Genomic DNA, 19,016 nt, shown 5'->3' with positions numbered 1-19,016 from the left:
AAAACATTAACACCACAAGTTGTTGACACACATAACTATGGGTTGATGCAGTTAGTTAACTTCATAGCTGAATACTACTTGTGGGGTTCAAAGCAATATATATATTTGTGTCGTGAGTTGGACAATAACTCTTTTGAGATAAAATCTGATGAACATCTGTCTGAATGGTTTGAACTCAATCTAGAGAATGGAGTAGTCTGTATTGTTGCCCAGATAAATGATTTTGAGGGCCCATTGTACTTTTCTCCAACAAAATGTAGGTGACACCCTTCTCTAAGGAATAGAGTACCCACAAATGAGACAGCCAGTGAGATAGCCACAAATGTGAGAGACACAAGTGAGACAGCCAAAAAATTGAGAGCCAAATCCACATCTAAAAAGAAGAGAGCCATGTATGAGAGGGTAGGAGTTGATGAGGAGGGAATGTACTCCGACATAGATTCACTTCTAGCACCAAGTGATAGCAGCTATGACACTGTTTTGGCTGCATCTTCATGCTCTGACGAGTCTGACCCTGAATTTGATCCTGATGGTGAAATAGTTGATGAGTTTGATCCTCCTCCATTTTCATATGATGTTGATGATCCATGTATTGATGTTAATGTGGTGTTCCCAGATGTGGACTAATGCAAATCAGCGGTTACCCATCATGCTATCTTGAATGATAATGCTTTTGAGCAGATTTAGAGCAATCTGCGAGAGAGCCGAAGAGGGATGCAATTGGAAATTTTATGCATCAACAAGCAAGAAGTACATTGGATGCAAGGTAAATTCAGTACTTTTGTTGCTGTTTCTAATTTTCATACTTACTTTTTGTTGCTGTTTTGACTCAGAAAAGTTACTTTTTGTTGCTGTTTTTTTTGTTGCAGGTTAAGATAAGTGGACCAAAGCATACTTGTGGTTCAGTCAACAACTGTGGTGATACAATGGCCTCAAATAAATGAGTAGCTGATAGAGTGGTCAACTTGTTACGGGAAGAACGGACGAAGGGAGTTGTAGGACAGGTTAAAGAAGAAGTACTCCATTGAAGTTCCATATGATAGAGTTGTTAGAGGAAAGCTGAGAGCGCTGGACATGATATATGGAAAGTGGGAGGACAGCTATTTGCTACCCACATATCAAGCTGAGTTGCTGAGATCTGTTCCTGGTAGTATTGTTGAGCTAGACACTGAAGAGCACAATGGTGATGTGTGTTTCACGAGATTCTTTGTTGCTCTTAAGCCATGCTGTTGGCGCTAGAAATCGGCTGATCGAATTCCCATCGTCGGACACACGACCCGGGAGAATCTGCTTAGCTCCTGTTCGGGTGATCGCCCTGGTGCGGTTCGCGCGGCGTGCCAGCCAATCTGACCTGTTGATTAGCAAGGAAAGAAACGTGTCAGATCCCAGAGGTTGCGATCGGCTAAGGTTCCGATCTTGAGATAGCTTATCAGCGAATCGGCCGATTTGCCGTAATAAGGAAATCGGCTATAATGCAGCCGATTACCGAGCAGTGTTAATAAAGAAGATTGCTGGAGTAATCTAAACAATGCTTATAGTAACAACACTAGGAATAGATCTAAATCGGCGATGCGTAAAATAATAGATTGAATAATAAGGCACAGGAAAGCCGAAAGTTCCAATTCCTAGTTGGATAGCTGGTGATAAAACTAGAACAACAGGTAAAACCTAGAATTCTAGTGGATATCGATAACTGGTGAATAAATCTAAACGAAACGACAGCGATGCGCCCAAAGTTAAAGCTTAGATATTATTCGGTAAACGGAACTTACAGAATCAGCCGGAGGTCAAGTTGATGCAGCCTAGCCAACTCGTATGAACTCGTGAAAAAGAAGAAAAGTATTGGCAAAATCGCCTGCTTGAAAGTAAGTGCGAGGAAATAGTAGTTTGTTGTATTGATTTGATGATGATTACAGATCTACAAGGGTGGCTATTTATAGCCTGTTATAAATGACTTCTTAACTGACTAGAACTCTATCTCTAATTTTAAACAAAAAACGAATATTTACAAGTACGACTCGTACTGGGTCAATCATCATGCTCTCATGGGCTGACTCCCTTTTTATCTTCATAATCCACTTCAAGCCCACACCGGCCCAATTGCTCCAGCCTCCTAATTGGCCGATTTCTACCAACTCCATCGGCAAGGGACAGCTGATTACGGCCCACATGTCGGGGGTTCTGACTACTCCGACCCTGGGACCTAAGGTCGGGCGAGGCGGAGTCCCTCCTTCAGAGGGTCGGGCGCATCCGACCCCAGGACTCAGGGGTCGGGCGAAGCGGAGTTGCACCCTTAAAGGGCAATCGGCCGACCCTTGACTGTAGCACCAATCGGTCAATTTCCAACCGTGACCTTTGTGTCTTGCCGCATCTCCTGATTTCTTCCTTTCCTAACGCTGATTTCATACGTGTCAAAATCTGGCGTCAACACATGCCCCCCAGTTTTGGAGTAAAACATAGTCTTTACTTCGAAATTCTTTTCAACTTCCCTTCCGAAACAAACGCATTGAAAATATCCTTCCGTTTCGCGGTCTCCAGCCTGATGATTGCAATCTTTTCAAAACGGACGCCCATGACAACCACTCCTCCCGAAAAAATTGAAACGCCGGCGCGGTAAAAATTCCGCTTTTACCCCTTCTCAGACCACCTTTAAATATCAGCACGTCCCGTACTCCCTTTAAGAGCTCACGTCTTCCTTCTTTAGCGCACAGGCCTTCTTCTTCCTCCGACGCCTTCCTTAGCTTCCAGCTTTTCCCCGACATCTCCTTCCATCTACATTCCCCCTTACTTCTCCAATGGCGGCACCTTCAGGCACTTCACCACCGCCCGAAGCCCCGGAGATGGCCCCATCGGCGGAAGTTCCAGCGGCAACAGCGGCGGCTCCATCGACGGGAGAAGGAGCTCCATCGGCGGGAATTGGGGCTTCAACCAAAATCCCATCGGCGGCTTCAGCATCTGCAGCTCCATCGGCGATCCCGCCAACTACGATGAGCTTCATCCCGGAGGTCATTACCGAAACTTTCCTTAATAATGCATTTACTTTTAGATCCGTTCTTACTCTCGCACCCTCTTTTTCCTTTTTTAGGCGGTTAGGCATCAGATTACCATTCGTTTCATAGAAACTCCCGGCCTTATCTGTCTTGATCCCATGGGAAACCCGGATCCAACTGACCTAATCAATCTGGAAACCCATAGGATCCCTTTTAAGCAATCAACCATGGACTTAGATCACTGGTTAGGTACCTTCAGGTCATGGCCGAATGAAACCCCCGGCTGGAGAGAATGGTACCAACGGATAGCCGCCTCCAAGAGAGTCCAATGGGATGAGCGCAAAATCGGCCAGTGCATCGATCTATCTTTATCCCAAATGGAAAGAAACGAGCCATTAGTGATAGCAGCCTCTTATTTTTGGTTTGACGCTCTTAATGCATTCCTCTTCGGCCACGGACCTATGACTCCCACCTTGGCCGATGTGGTTATGTTGACCGGCCTTGACATCTCCTCCCCAGATACCCCTTTTCGCCTTTTGGCCACGACATCTCATCGGCTGGACACAAAGGGAATCGACGGATGGAAGTGATTCATTAGATGCAATAGAAGGGCCGGATCAGTCGAGAACAGAGAGCACACGGCATTCCTGATGATGTGGCTAGAGAAACATTTTTTCTGTGGGAGAGCAGCCGGTCCATCCACCAACACACAGGCTCTGGCCGAGGCATTATCGACAGGGGCTTCTGTTCCCCTTGGAAAGCACCTACTGGGGGCAGCCTATCATATGCTCCACCAAATTGGCGTTAAATTATCCCCAAGGGGAGCCGATTGGAAACTCCGGTGGGCCCTGGTGGTTTATCAACTTGTGGCTTAACCTGTACATGAGCAAGATCTCTCAGAAGCGAGTGGAGCACATGACATTCCCCAACATTGAATCGGCAGAGAACCCCACTGTTCGACGCCGATGTACATCTTTCGGCAAAGCGGCATCGGCCTTTTCTAGTTGTTCGTACTCTGCTACCAAAGTGGCCGAATACTTCAGGTGTTTTTATAATGGCTTCAGCGAAGACGCAACCAGCTGGTTCCCTTATCAGAGGGATGACCCAATCTTTGAGCTCCCTTCTTGTTTTGACTCAACTACTGGCTGATTCGATGAAAACCTCACAGATGAATTAATCAAACCGGGAATCTTATCGGCAAACTTCTTCTCGGGGAAAGACGCTCCTACTTATGAGTTTTACAACCCCTCCATCGCAGCACGGCAATTCGGCCTAGGTCAATTGCCGATTTACGCATACTTCGCGGGCCGAGCAAAGTTCAGAGATGAACTCACCAAGGGTCTTGACTATAACCGGCTGCGAGATCGGATTCCAGACTCCAGTACCATAGATCTGAATGGTTGGATAGTAGCCCCTTTCGCCGTTCAGCAATTCAAGCTATGGTGGGCCGAATGGAAAAGTACCTGTTCTGTGCTTCTGCATCGATATACTGCAACCTCTTGGATCCAGCCAACATCGATCCGAACACCGAGGTACTCTTCTTTTCCCTAGCCGATTTTCATTTCCCCTTATTTTTTTACACATATATACTAACTCTTGCTGTTGACTCAGTCTGAAAGCCGCGCTCCCCCAAAATGCAGCCGGAGTGGTCGGCCGATAGAGGACCGTTATCCATACACAACATTACCCCTCATCGGCTATCATGCCCCTTTTGTAGACGACATCGCCGGCCGAGCGAAGCAGGCATAGAAGAAGGTTGTCAAGAAAACCAGTCGCCGAGTGCGTGCCCATACAGAATCGGCCGATCCACCCATGATTACATCGGCAGAAACTTCGGTTGTGCCGATCCTTCCGACTGCTGAAGAGGTATACATTCAAGTCGCCACAGAAGCCGGAGCAGCCGCCGCGTCATTATTGGTGGAGGCTATGCAGGTAAACTCACTGTCCAATCTCCCCGATTGCTATTTCCATACTGACTCCTCTTATATTAGGCTGCACAGACTACCCTTGCGAACCCTCAGCAATCAGTAGTAACCCAAGCAGCTAATGAAATGCCAGCGCTCCGTCCTGCTGAGGTATACGATCCTTCAACCCGATCTTCTAGTATTTGGATGATGCTCTTACTAACTTTGACACAGGTTACCGGTGCATTAAGCGCGTTGCCTGATCAACCATTGGCCACCCTTCAAGAAGTTGGCCCGAGCAGAGCGCCGATTGTCGTTGAGTCCTCTTCTTCTGACGAGCCAATGGTGCCAGTCCCAGAGTCGAGGGTGACGGTCTCGCAAACGCAGATGGAAGAAATCCATTTTAAAGAGGTAAGAGATCTCCCACCCTTGATTGGCCGATTTGCTACTACCATCGGCTAACTTGTTCTCTTTTCATTTACTATTTTACAGGAACAGGATACCCCTAATAACAACCTCTTCTCGTTTGCGGTCGCACTTTCTGATGACGAGGAAGTTGCTTCCCGTCAGGTCACTTTGAGCTCCGTCCTTGATGACGTCCATGCCAAGCTTGAAAGCATACGATCCCTTCTTCAAGAGGACATCGGCCGATTGGTAGAAGATGCCTCGCCGATTCGGCAGCTCTTTGGTGACGTCAGCGGGCGAGTACCAGAGGAGGCCGAAGAAGCCTTGGCGCCGGCCGCGTATATTGAGTCAATGCGGATTCCGGTCTTCAGGGCTCTACGTCACATGGCCGATCGCGCCAAACTGACCAAGACTCGTGAAGAAGAAGATTCATACAAGCGTCAGGCTCAAGAGGTACATCAACGGATTCATTTTCTGGAGGACTCCCGCCCCGGACTCGTTGGCACGATAGACCGCCTCAAGCGCCGAAGAGCAGAACTTGCCAAGGAGATGGAGCAAGTGACCAAGGAAATAGCCGCCGAAGAGAAGAGGCTCCAGGAGCTCCCCTCCGTTATCGCCGATTTGAAGCGGGAAAGGCAGCATCTGGCTCACGAAGCCCTTAGACTCCACCGCCATATGTCAGAAGTCCCGGGGTCGGTAGAAGATGACCAACGGGTTCTGGACTCGGCCGATCAGATCCGACGTCGAGCAATTGCGGCCATCAATGCTCTTTTGGGCGATCTGTAAAAGTACTGGTAGTTTTTGTACGAATATTAATGCCTCTTTTGACCGTCCTTCGCGACGCCCCCTTATTTATTGCCCTTTTTACTTCCGATGGGACGCGTCTTACCAAACATCCACGCTTTCTCTTCTTATAAATGCTAGTCTTGGTCTTGCCTTTGAGAGCGCCCGTTCCACTTGATTCCTTTTCCCTGACTTGTTTTTCGTCGGAGCGTTCTACAGTCATGTCTTCTTCATCTTCTTCCTTTTCCTCTATTAACCAGGTAAGAGATCTGCCTTCGCCTCATTTCAGTTCGATTCCTCATAAACACCTCATCTTAGGCGGTTATATGCTGTCTTTTTTCCCAGCCACGGCGCCTTAGTCCTGAACTCGAACGAGCCATCGGGCTCGTATATTCTGACGAACCATTATCGCAAGAAGACAAGGACCTAATCACGGCTCACCGTGAAGAACTCAAAGAACACGTCCCCGCCGACATCCAACGGATCTGGGACTTCCTCGACGGTAACGACCATAGGCGACCTCGAGTTGACAGAAGCCACCCGCTTCCTTGTCAGGTTGCCTTTGAAGATGCCGCGGCAGGGACATCGCGCCCGGCAATGGACTGGAGTCATCTTCTTCCTCGTCAAGTTGAAGCGGAGGCCGCAATGAAAGACATAGAAGAACGACGCATCCGTCTTCTGATAGAACTAGGCCGGGTTGAGAGAGAACTCAAGAAAAGGCGTGGTTGATTATTTTTTTGCTCTAAGGGCGACTTGTACTGCGTCGGCCGTGTAACCCATCGTTTGTACCGAATAATAAATCGGCCGATTTGGACGATTATGTTTTCTCTTTAGGCGATTTTCTCTTGTATCGACTGTGTGTTTGTTTATCATATTCTGTGGTCGATCCTTATGCTCCGACCCATATACTAGGGTAGTACCTTTTCAAGTATCTCCCGTTCAAAGCCCTAGTAAACTCTTCTCCTTCGATCATTTCCAGAATGTAAGCGTTTCCTGGAGCACACCGGCCGATTTTATACGGCCCTTCCCACGTAGGAGACCACTTACCGAATTTAGGATCCTTTGACCCGATCGGCAGCACTAACTTCCATACCAGGTCCCTCGGAGAGAACTGCTTGACCTTGACCTTCTTATCATACCATCTGGCCACCTTCTTCTTGTTTTCTTCGATACTGATCAAAGCTCTCAATCGTTGGCCCGCCAAGTCATCAAGTTCCCTTTTCATGAGTGAGGAGTAATCATCGTCCGTCAGCTGATCTTGGAGCGACGTGCGTCTCGATCCTGTCCTCAATTCCCACGGCAGTACTGCCTTGTGACCGTACACCAACTGATAAGGAGACATCTTGGTGGCCCCGTGGCAAGCCATCCTGTATGCCCATAGAGCCTCGGTCAGGCACAAATGCCACTTTTTTTTGTTGTTCTTCTATCTTCCTCTTGATTAACTTAATTATCCCTTCATTGGAAGATTCGACCTGACCATTAGCTTGGGCATAGTACGGAGAGGAGTTTAGCAGTTTGATTCCCATATCGGCCGTGAACTCTTCGATTTTTCCTGATGTAAACATCGTTCCTTGATCGGCTGTGATAGTCTGGGGAATGCCGAAATGGTAGACGATATGGTCCCTTACGAAATCAACCATGGTGGCCGATGTTACGGCCTTTAGCGGAATCGCTTCCACCCATTTGGTGAAATAATCTGTGGTTACTAGAATGAATTTATGCCCTTTGCTTGACGGAGGATAAACTTGTCCGATGAGGTCTATTCCCAATCCTCTGAACGGTCATGGTTTGATAATAGGATTCATGGCCGATGCGCACGCTGTACATTCCCGTATTTCTGACAATCTTAGCATCCTTTATAATATTTGAAGCAGTCTTCGAGGATTGTCGGCCAGTAGTACCCATTATTCCTAATCATCCATTTCATCTTATGTGCTGATTGGTGGGCTCCACATACTCCTTCGTGGATTTCTCCCATCAGAGTTTTCGCCTCCTCTGTTCCTAGGCATTTGAGCATAACACCATCAATCATCCGGTAGAACAAGTCGTCTTCTAGTAGCACATATTTTGTGGCCTGAAATCGTATCCGCCGATCCACTTTCTTAGATGGATCTTTCAGGTAATAGGCGATCTCTTTTCGCCAGTTGTCGGCCGCGAGCTCTAGAGCCATAGCGCCCTGAATCGGCCGATATCCGGATGCATGTTGGGCAAGCCTGTTGGCATCCTTGTTATGATTCCTTAGGATGTGCTCAATAACCGCGGACTTGAATTCTTTCAGAAGTTGAAGGCAATCCTCGTAATAAATCCTTAATACATCATCCTTGCATTCAGACCTTCCTGTTAATTGGTTCACGATAAGTATGGAATCCCCAAAAATCTCGACGGCGTCGGCCTTGATTTCCCTCAATAATTGTAACCCCTTCAACACAGCTCGGTACTCTGCTTGGTTGTTAGTGGCGGATGCTTCTATCGGCAGAGAGAAATCATAGCCTGCCCCCCGAGGCGATATGAGAACGATGCCGATTCCTGATCCGGCCATACATGACGAACCGTCAAAATATAAGGTCCACGGCACTGGTTCCACGAAGGTAGTCTCTGGTCCGCAGTGCCGGGCAACAAAATCGGCCATCACCTGACCCTTGACGACCTTTGCCGATTCATATCGTAGATCGAAGTCCGATAAGGCCAAGATCCATTTTCTGATTCGTCCTTTCAAGATCGGCAATGACAGCATGTATTTTACCACGTCATCTTTGCATACGACTACACATTCTTGTTTCGGCGTGCAGAAGTCTTCTGCTGACATAATATATTACCCGTTCCTTCCCCTCCAACTCCTGGACCAGAGCCGACCCGATAGCTCGTTCATCGGCTGATAAATATAGTTTAAACGGCTTACCAGTTTAAGGTGGGACCAATACTAGTGGCGAGACCAAGTACTGCTTGATATCTTCTAGTGCCTTGCGTTGCTCTTCTCCCCATACGAACTCTTGGTCGGGTTTCAACTTTAACAATGGTGTGAAGGCTTGGATACGCCCGGATAGATTAGATATGAATCTTCTGATGAAATTTACCTTACCAATTAGGGGCTGCAACTCAGTCTTGCGGGGCCACAACTTTATTGATGGCCGCTATGGTCTTCCGGTTGATTTCTATCCCTCGTTCGTGAACCATGAATCCCAGGTTTTGTCCGGCGGACACGCCGAAAGCACACTTGTTCGAGTTCTTCTTTAGCCCATGTTTCTTTGTGCATTTCAGTACCTGCCGCAAATCAGTTAGATGTTCCTGGTGTCCTTTTGATTTGACTACGACATCGTCGATGTAAATTTCAACCAGGATGCCGATAAGTTTGTGAAATATGTAATTCATGGCTCGCTGATACGTAGCACCGGCGTTCTTCAAACCGAAAGTCATTACCACCCACTCGAATAAACCAAGGTGACCCGGGCATCTGAAGGCTATTTTGGATATGTCCTCTTTGGCCATTAGTATCTGATTATATCCAGCATTTCCATCCATGAAACTAATAACTTTGTGCCCCGCGGCGGCATCTATCAGCACATCGGCCGTCGGCATTAGGTATCCGTCCATTGGCGTGGCCTGATTGAGATTCCTGAAATCAACGCATACGCAGAGCTTTCCGTTCTTCTTGTATACGGGTACAATGTTGGAGATCCATTCGGCATAACAGCATTGCCGAATAAATTTTGCTTCGATTAGCCTCATTATTTCGGCCTTATTATCAGGTAGGATTTTAGGATTGCACCGCCATGCAGGTTGCTGATACGGCCGATATCCCGGCTTTATGGGTAACCGATGTTCGATAATAGATCGGTCTAATCCGGGCATCTCATGGTATTCCCAAGAAAAGCAATCCTTAAACTCTCTTAATAAACTTGTCAATTTACATTTGTATTATGGATCCAAATTTGCACTAATATACGTCAGCCTTGGCTTGGTGCCATCGCTCTATCATTTTCTAATTGAATCGGCCAACGTGAACCCGTGTCCTAGCTTTCCATCTTCACGGGCGAACTGATCCATTTAGTCTGAATCTTCGGAGCCGACTGCTCGGATCGGCTGTAGGCCAAAATTGGACACCTTGAGGAAATCAGTGTCCCATATCCTCCCGGATATGCACTTGACATTCTCGCAGCTCCATTGCTGCGTATCGGCTGACGCGACGCTGTATGCGGAATCGGCGGTGACCACCTCGATGTTGTCGCCGACCCACTGTACGAGGCATTGGTGCATCGTAGACGGGATGCAGCAATTTGCGTGTATCCAGTCTCGGCCGAGTAGCATGTTGTAGGACCCTTTGCCATTAATAATAAAGAAAGTAGTAGGAAGGGTTTTACTGCCGATGGTGAGGTTGACGCAGAGTGCGCCGCGGGCGGGAGACACGTTGCCTTCGAAGTCCTTGAGCATCATGTCTGTCCTAGTCAGGTCGTCATCACTCTTCCCTAGCTTCCGGAACATGGCGTATGGCATGATGTTAACAGCAGCTCCTCCGTCTACTAGCAATCTGGTGATGGGTCGGCCGTTGACATGCCCCTTTAGAAACAATACCTTTAGGTGTTGTCGTTTGTCGTCTTCGGGCTTCTAGAACGTGGCTGTCATTGGCTCTAAAGCCAATTTTGCCATCTGCTCTTCTATTGCCGACATGTTCTGTCGGTCGGCGGGAGTCATGAATTCCAACGGCAGTATTAAAACCATGCTGATGTCAGCTGCCGATTTGTTGTCCCTCCTGTCGTGTCTTTTGGGGCGCCAGACCTGAGACCTGCCGTTCTTCTCGTCCACCGTATGTTGTTGCTCTTCTTCCTGTTGTTCCCACTGGCGGAGACGTTGGATTCTTCGTTTTTGAGACTTGGTCAATCCATCAGGGCACCACCTGGGGTTCACCGGTTTAGTCCGTGGCCTGGCGCATTCCCATTCTGGTTCGCGTCCTAAGGGGTTCTCATCTGATACCCGAGCATCGACCATCTCTTCAAGTCGATCGTGAACGCTGACCTTGTTTTCTGGTTGGCTGTGCCGATCGAACTTGCCCCCCGGCTTATCGTTTCGTTCGCGCCTGTCTTCCGACCGATCATATCGGTCACCTCTGCCCCCCAGCCGATCACGCACTGGAGGGCACCGGTCTTCTTGTTCGCGCCAATTCCTGTTGATCGGCTCTGGTCTTCCATCTCTGGAGCGAGACCTCCTGAATGGCCGATTATTACGATACGGGCCGTTGCACTCAGGGCAATTATCGGCCGACGGCAACCTAAGGTTGCTTTCCCAGCAGTGGATGAAGAATGGGCATCGCCAGTGATCTTCATGTTGCCGCATCGCCTCTTCTCGGGATCTTGAGCGTTCCTGCTGCCGTTGATATTTGTCGAGCAAAAATTTGGAAGTGACAGGCCTGCGTGGTTCTTCTGATCCGTCGTATTCATCCTCTATCCGTCGTTTTCCCTTGATGTCTTCGGACGTTGCTTGATTGCTGAGGTCCACGGCGCCGCTTTTCTTAGCTGATTCAGATGTCAGCACCTTGGTTTGGAGCGAATTCTTCCCCGTGTCAACCATGTTGGTGGGGAAGGGGTGCTGGTCGATCTTCATCGGCTTGGCCGGCTTTGTTGGGACCTCAAATTTGAGCCTGCCTTGTTCGATGGCCGACTGTATTTGCTGTCGAAAGATTTTGCATTCATTTGTATCGTGGGAGGTGGCGTTATGCCACTTGCAATATTTCATCTTCTTCAGCCGTTCGGCCGACGGGATCGTATGGTATGGCGAGAGTTTGATCTGTCCTTCTTGGAGGAGAAGATCGAAAATTTTATCGGCCTTTGATATGTCGAAACCGAATACTTCCGGCTCCTTTTTCCCGAACGGACACGATATCGGCTGTTTTCCTTTAACCCACTCCACCAGGCCGATCTCTGTTTCTTCTTCGGATTCAACCTCCTCTAAGTACGCCACCTTTTTCTGGAAGTTCCTTCGTGGATCAAAGGGGCGTACTTCCTGGCCAGACAGTCGATGCACGATTTGGCTCAAGCTCTCAAACTCCTGTGAAGCATATTTCTCTTTGATATGAGGCAGGAGACCCTGGAAGGCTATGTCGGCCAATTGTGCATCAGTCAGGGCTAGGGAGTAGCATTTGTTCCTGATCTCCCTGATCCTCTGCACATACGAGGATACCGGCTCATCACTTCTCTGTCCGAGGCTGGTTAAATCAGAAAGCTTCATCTCGTGACCCCCGCATAGAAATACTTGTGAAACTGCCTCTCTAGGTTAGCCCATGTAATTATTGAGTTGGGTGGCAGTGTAGCGAACCATTGGAAGGCCGACCCGGACAGGGATGATGAGAAAAGGCGCACTCGTAGAGCATCCTGCGCCGCTGCCTCTCCGCATTGGATGATGAATCTGTTCATGTGCTCTACAGTGGAGGTGTCATCCAGCCCCGAAAACTTGGTGAAATCGGGAACTTTGTACCGATGGGGAAACGACAGTAAGTCATAAGTAGGCGGGTATGGTGTCTTGTATGTGTAGGTCTGCATCTTCAGTTTTAAACCGAATTGCTCTTGAATCACCTCCGCTATACGTGCCGTCCAATCTGGTTGTTGCTGATGGACTATCGGCTGGGGAATCGGCACGTGCTGGTGGACCGGCGGCGGGATGACTGGGTGGTGGGTGAGAACGTGCTTGATGTGACGTGGCCGGTTGCGTAGTCGGGATCGGCTGTCTGAGTGAACCGACGGCTTCGTCATATAGCACGATCGGCGCAATGCCCCGAAGTGCTTCCGTTGCTTCTGCCCCCTGCTCATCTCCGGCATGATAGGCTGATATGTGGCATCATCGGCCGCGCAACCGATTGGAAAGGTGCTTGGATTGGAATGCTTCCATAGCTGGCCGATTGATCTTGTACGGCCGACGCCGATGGTGCCCCCCAAGGCATTGAATTCGAAGGAGACAACTGCGCGGAGGACAAGTGAACGGACTGCGGCTGGAGATACGGCGCGCTGTTAGGGCCGAGAGGGATTGATGATGATGAGGTGCCGGGACCTCCAATTGGAGCCTGGATTGGCTGAGGAGCCGAGTAGGGTGTATTTGAATAACTCCTGGTCGGGGCCGTAATAGGTGGGGCATACGCCGGCCCCTGGTACCCTTGGGACACGCCGTTGGCCAAGGAGCTGATGACGGCATTGTATATCGTATTAGAAATCACCGGGGATTGATCAATGAAAGCTTGATAGACAGATTGTTGAACCATCTCGGACATCTTGCCCGAGTCCTCGGCGATTGTGATCTGGCGGGGAGTTGGAAACGGAGTCTTTTAGACAGTTTCCCCACTCCTGGTATGACTGAAGGATTGCAGACACATCTTCCGGTAGTATGTCATCTGCTTTTCCAATTCTTCCTTCTGGTCATCTCTGAGGTCTGCTTCCGTCACTTCAATGACGTTGTCTTCCGAGACTTCGGCAGCTTTTGACATAGTGGCGGTTGTATTGGTCCCACCGGGCGTGCCAAAAGTGTGTTGGCGCTAGAAATTGGCAGATCGAATTCCCATCGTCGGACACACGACCCGGGAGAATCTGCTTAGCTCCTGTTCGGGTGATCGCCCTGGTGCGGTTCGCGCGACGTGCCAGCCAATCTAACCTGTTGATTGGCAAGGAAAGAAACGTGTCAGATCCTAGAGGTTGCGATCGGCTAAGGTTCCGATCTCGAGATAGCTTATCAGCGAATCGGCCGATTTGCCGTAATAAGGAAATCGGCTATAATGCAGCCGATTACCGGGCAGCATTAATAAAGAAGACTGCTGGAGTAATCTAAACAATGCTTATAGTAACAACACTAGGAATAGATCTAAATCGGCTATGCGTAAAATAATAGATTGAATAATAAGGCACAGGAAAGCCGAAAGTTCCAATTCCTAGCTGGATAAATGGTGATAAAACTAGAACAACAGGTAAAACCTAGAATTCTAGTGGATATCGATAACTGGTGAATAAATCTAAACGAAACGACAGCGATGCGCCCAAAGTTAAAGCTTAGATATTATTCGGTAAACGGAACTTACAGAATCAGCCGGAGGTCAAGTTGATGCAGCCTAGCCAACTCGTATGAACTCGTGAAAAAGAAGAAAAGTATTGGCGAAATCGCCTGCTTGAAAGTAAGTGCGAGGAAATAGTAGTTTGTTGTATTGATTTGATGATGATTACAGATCTACAAGGGTGGCTATTTATAGCCTGTTACAAATGACTTCTTAACCGACTAGAACTCTATCTCTAATTTGAAACAAAAAAAGAATATTTGCAAGTACGACTCGTACTGGGTCAATCATCATGCTCTCATGGGCTGACTCCCTTTTTATCTTCATAATCCACTTCAAGCCCACACCGGCCCAATTGCTCCAGCCTCCTAATCGGCCGATTTCTACCAACTCCATCAGCAAGGGACAGCCGATTACGGCCCACATGTCGGGGGTTCTGACTACTCCGACCCTGGGACCTAAGGTCGGGCGAGGCTGAGTTCCTCCCTCAGAGGGTCGGGCGCATCTGACCCTAGGACTCAGGGGTCGGGCGAAGCGGAGTTGCACTCTTAAAGGGCAATCGGCCGACCCTTGACTGTAGCACCAATCGGCCGATTTCCAACCGTGACCTCTGTGTCTTGCCGCATCTCCTGATTTCTTCCTTTCCTGACGCCGATTTCATACGTGTCAAAATTTGGCGTCAACACATGCATTGATGGATTTTTGCAAGGATGTAGGCCCTACATTGCCATGGATGCCACTCATCTTACAGGAAGGGCAAGAGGTCAGTTAGCAGCAGTTGTGGCAGTGGATGGTCATAACTAGCTATTTCCAGTGGCATATGGAGTGAATGAGACCGAGTCCAAGCACAGTTGGACTTGATTTGTCAACAACTTGAAGAAGGCAATTGGTCATCCTACGGGTTTGGTCATTAGTACAAATGCCGGTAAAAGGATAGAGAGGGATGTAGAAGATGTATACCCAGGAGTGGAACATAGAGAGTGCATGAGGCATTTGTGGAAGAATATGAAGAATAATGGATTCAATGGTGAGCTTTATGGCAAGAATATATGGGCAACAAGAAAGAGCTTCACAACTGACAAGTTCAACTACTTCATGTCAAAGATAGAGGAGAGGGATCATCATTTCAATTTATTTCAATTTAGCACAAGCATCAATCTGAGTCATGGATTGATACTCATTTCAATTTATTTGCTTATTTATTCATTTTTGTACCACCAACTTGTTTAATAACACACTTTTACTCTTGTCATATGAAATGCAAGTGCAAGTGGAAGTGCAACACAAACTGGAAGGGGAATGGGAAGGGGAAGAGGGAGGGGAGCAGCAGGTGCAGGTGGAAGGGGAAGGGGAAGAGGCGGAAACTTAAGAAACTTGGCTGCATTGCTAGGCATAGATGCTTGAATGACCTGTTTTCCATTTGCCATGTACGTTCTCTAGTAGTTGGGATGACATGTGAACTTGTTGGGTTGTGATCCGGACATGATGGGATGACATGTGAACTTGTTGGGTTGTGATATGGATATGATGGGATGAAATGTGAACATCTAGTGCTTTTGTTTTCCAATATATGTGATCTGGTGCTTTATGTTGGGCATATATGTCATATGGTGCTGTTGTTGGTCTAATATATGTGATCTGGTGCTTTTCCTATCAGATATTTATGTCATGATGTTGGTCTAATACTTTGACAAATTTTGTGTCAGATCCAAATATCTTTATCAGATTGGTTGACAATTTTTTGTTAAAGCCTGTCAAAATGCTATCCATTTTTTTTTGTCAAAACAGGGGTAAAAGCACAAAGAACTCATAATAGTAAGGGTAAATCCGCAATGACAAACTTGTCTTTTTTACCAATTTTAACACCGTTAAATGCACTTCACATAATAGGGGCAAACTCTCTCTTCGATTTCAAAAAGTAGGGGCAAAATCATAAAGTTGAAAATACAAGGGTAAAATCACCATCGACGTTCAAAACAGGGATATGAACACAAATTCCTCTTAAAAAAATACTAAACCCTAATAAGAAATTCCAATACGAAACCAGATTTCACGTATAATAAAGATAGGGGCGGATCTAAGACTGTTTATCGGGGTTAGCTGACCCCGATGAAATTTGCAAATCCTTAGTAAACCACTATTACAACTCATAAAAAAGTCATATAATGTAATGATTCCTAATGACCCTGATGATGCTCTTGGCTGGATTCGCCCCTAATAAAGTAGAAAGTCTTTCTAATACCCAGAGTACCTAATTACCAGTTAGCTATTCCCCTCTGATCCAAGGCCACAAATTCCCCTCTGATCCAAGGCCACAAATTAGACACATTTTTAACACAAAATTCAGATTTGGGCCTGATTAAATTTAGCTCTGCTAATTTCTGAGAAAACCAAACGGGTCCTTAGTTTTATCCTGAACATCCTTAATTTTCAATTCTAGTAATAAGTAATAACACATGAAAAAAAAGAACAAGAACCGCATCTCGAAAACGAGGAAAAAATAATTTGTGGTTATGACAACCTGCAGATCGATAAAAACATTCTCGCCGGTCATCGATTCAGCAGGGTTCACTCAAAGTGAAGTACCTTTCCGATCAGTACGATACAAATGCCTTCATGGATAAAAAAAAAACTGTCTATCTGATCAAAGGCCTCACAAAATACCAAAGTTGATCAAAGACCACAAATTAGACAGATTTTTTTTACAAAAATTATATTTGGGCCCATTCTGGCCGATCATCGTGCATGTGCTCACTACAAAGTACCCTTCTGATCCAGTAGAAAAAGATACGAGGATGCAATGCAATTAACGGCGATCGAGTCGGCGACAAACCAACCATCAATGCCGCAGCGCAAGTGCGCAACGGCACCGGGTTCTCGCGCGCCGAGCTGCTGCAGGCCAGCGTGGAGCTGCGCCATCACGCCCTCGGCTACGTCAAGTCCAAGGCCCTCCAGTGCGCCGTCAGGCTCGGCGTCGCCGACGCCATCCACCGCCGTGGCGGCGCGGCGTCCCTCGAGGACCTGCTCGCCGAGTTCTCCCTGGACGTGAGCAGGCTCCCCTGCCTGCGCGGCGTCATGCGCGAGCTCGCCGCGTCGGGCGTCTTCGCCGAGGGGAGCGACCGAGCGACGACGGCGAGTACCGCGTCACCGCCGTCTCCATCCTGCTCGTGGACGGCGACAGTGGCCAGGGCGGCGGCCTCGCGCCGGTGACGCTCTTGTTCGTGGCGCCACCCTTCGTGACGCCGGTGATGAACCTGACCGAGTGGGTCCTCGCCGGTGCCGGCGACGGGAGCGGCGGCAGCGCCGCTGCGACGACGACGGCGTTCGAGATGACGCACGGCGGGGACATCTGGGGCGTCCTCGGCCGCGACGCCGCGCTGGGCGGCTTCTTCAACGACGCGCTCGCGTCAGACACGCGGTTCGTCATGGACATGGCAATCCGTGGGTCGCCCCAGGTGTTCGAGCTGAGGGGATCTCATCGCTGGTGGACGTCGCCGGGGGCACCGGCGCGGTGGCCGCGGCGTTCCCGAGCATCAGGTGCATGGTGCTGGAACTTCCGCAGGTGGTCGATGCTGTTGCTCCGGTTAATGGGCTGGTCGACACCGTCGCAGGCGACATGGTGGAGTTCATCCCGCCTGCGGATGCCGTTCCGCTAAAGGTGATGTGCAACGTCTACAGTTTACTTCTAGTGGTTCATCATCCATCCGTCTCTTCCCTTTGACATCTTCGGGTGCAGCTTGATTCCTGGGGTCTACGGCACCGCTCTTTTTAGCCGATTCTGATGTCAGCACCCTGGTATGGAGTGCGTTCCTTCCCATATCAACCATGTTGGTGGGGAAAGGATGCTGATCGATCTTCATCGGCTTTGTTGGCTTCGTCGGGACCTTGAATTCTAGCCTGCCTTGCTCAATGGCCAATTGTATTTGCTGTCGGAAGATTTTGCACTTGTTCGTGTTGTGGGAGGTGGCATTGTGCCATTTGCAATACTTCATCTTTTTTAGTTGCTCGGCCGATGGGATCGTATGGTAGGGTGAGAGTTTGATCTGTCCTTGTTGGAGGAGTAGATCGAAAATTTTATCAGCCTTTGACGTGTCGAAACCGAACGCCTCTGGTTCCTTTTTCCAGAAAGGACACGATATCGGTTTTTTTGCCCTTAACCCACTCTGCCAGGCCGATTTCTGCCTCTTCTTCGGATTCAGATCCTTCTAAGTATGCCACCTTCTTCTAAAAATTCCTCCGTTGATCAAAGGGGTGTATTTCCTGACCAGACAGTCGATGTACGATTTGACTCAGGCTCTTGAACTCTTGTGAAGCATATTTTTCTTTGATGTGAGGCAGGAGACCTTGGAAGGCTATATCGGCCAACTGTGCATCGGTCAAGATTAGGGTGTAGCACTTGTTCCTGACTTCCCTGAACCTCTGCACGTATGTGGACACTGGCTCGTTACTTCTTTGTCTGAGGCTGGTCAGATCTAAGAGTTTCATCTCATGCACTCCCGCGTAGAAGTACTTGTGGAACTGCTTCTCCAAGTCAGCCCAAGTAACTATGGAGTTGGGTGGTAGCGTAGTGAACCATTGGAAGGCCGACCCGGATAGAGACGATGAGAAGAGACGCACCCTTAGAGTATCCTGTGTAGCCGCCTCCCCACATTGGATGATGAATCTATTCACGTGCTCCACAGTTGAGGTATCATCGAGCCCCGAAAACTTGGTGAAATCGGGAACTTTGTACCGATGGGGAAACGGTAGTAGGTCGTAGGTGGGTGGGTACGGCGTTCTGTATGTGTAAGTTTGTACCTTTGGCTTCAAACCGAATTGATCTTGAATCACTTCTGCTATCCGTGCTGTCCAGTCTGCTTTTTGTTGATGAACTATTGGCTGGGGGATTGGCACGTGTTGGTAGATCGGCGG

The 19,016-nt window shown here is 48.4% G+C and overlaps 1 pseudogene; it reads left to right on the top strand.

Annotated features, from left to right (window-relative positions):
* Positions 1–4,441: 4,441 nt before the first annotated feature.
* On the top strand, positions 4,442–17,826 carry LOC101763875 (annotated as a pseudogene).
* Positions 17,827–19,016: the final 1,190 nt, after the last annotated feature.

Source organism: Setaria italica, chromosome II, assembly GCF_000263155.2.
Source record: "Setaria italica strain Yugu1 chromosome II, Setaria_italica_v2.0, whole genome shotgun sequence".
Taxonomy (NCBI): Eukaryota; Viridiplantae; Streptophyta; class Magnoliopsida; order Poales; family Poaceae; genus Setaria; species Setaria italica.
Note: the sequence above shows the minus strand (reverse complement) of the source record. Positions and strands in the feature narration are given on the sequence as shown.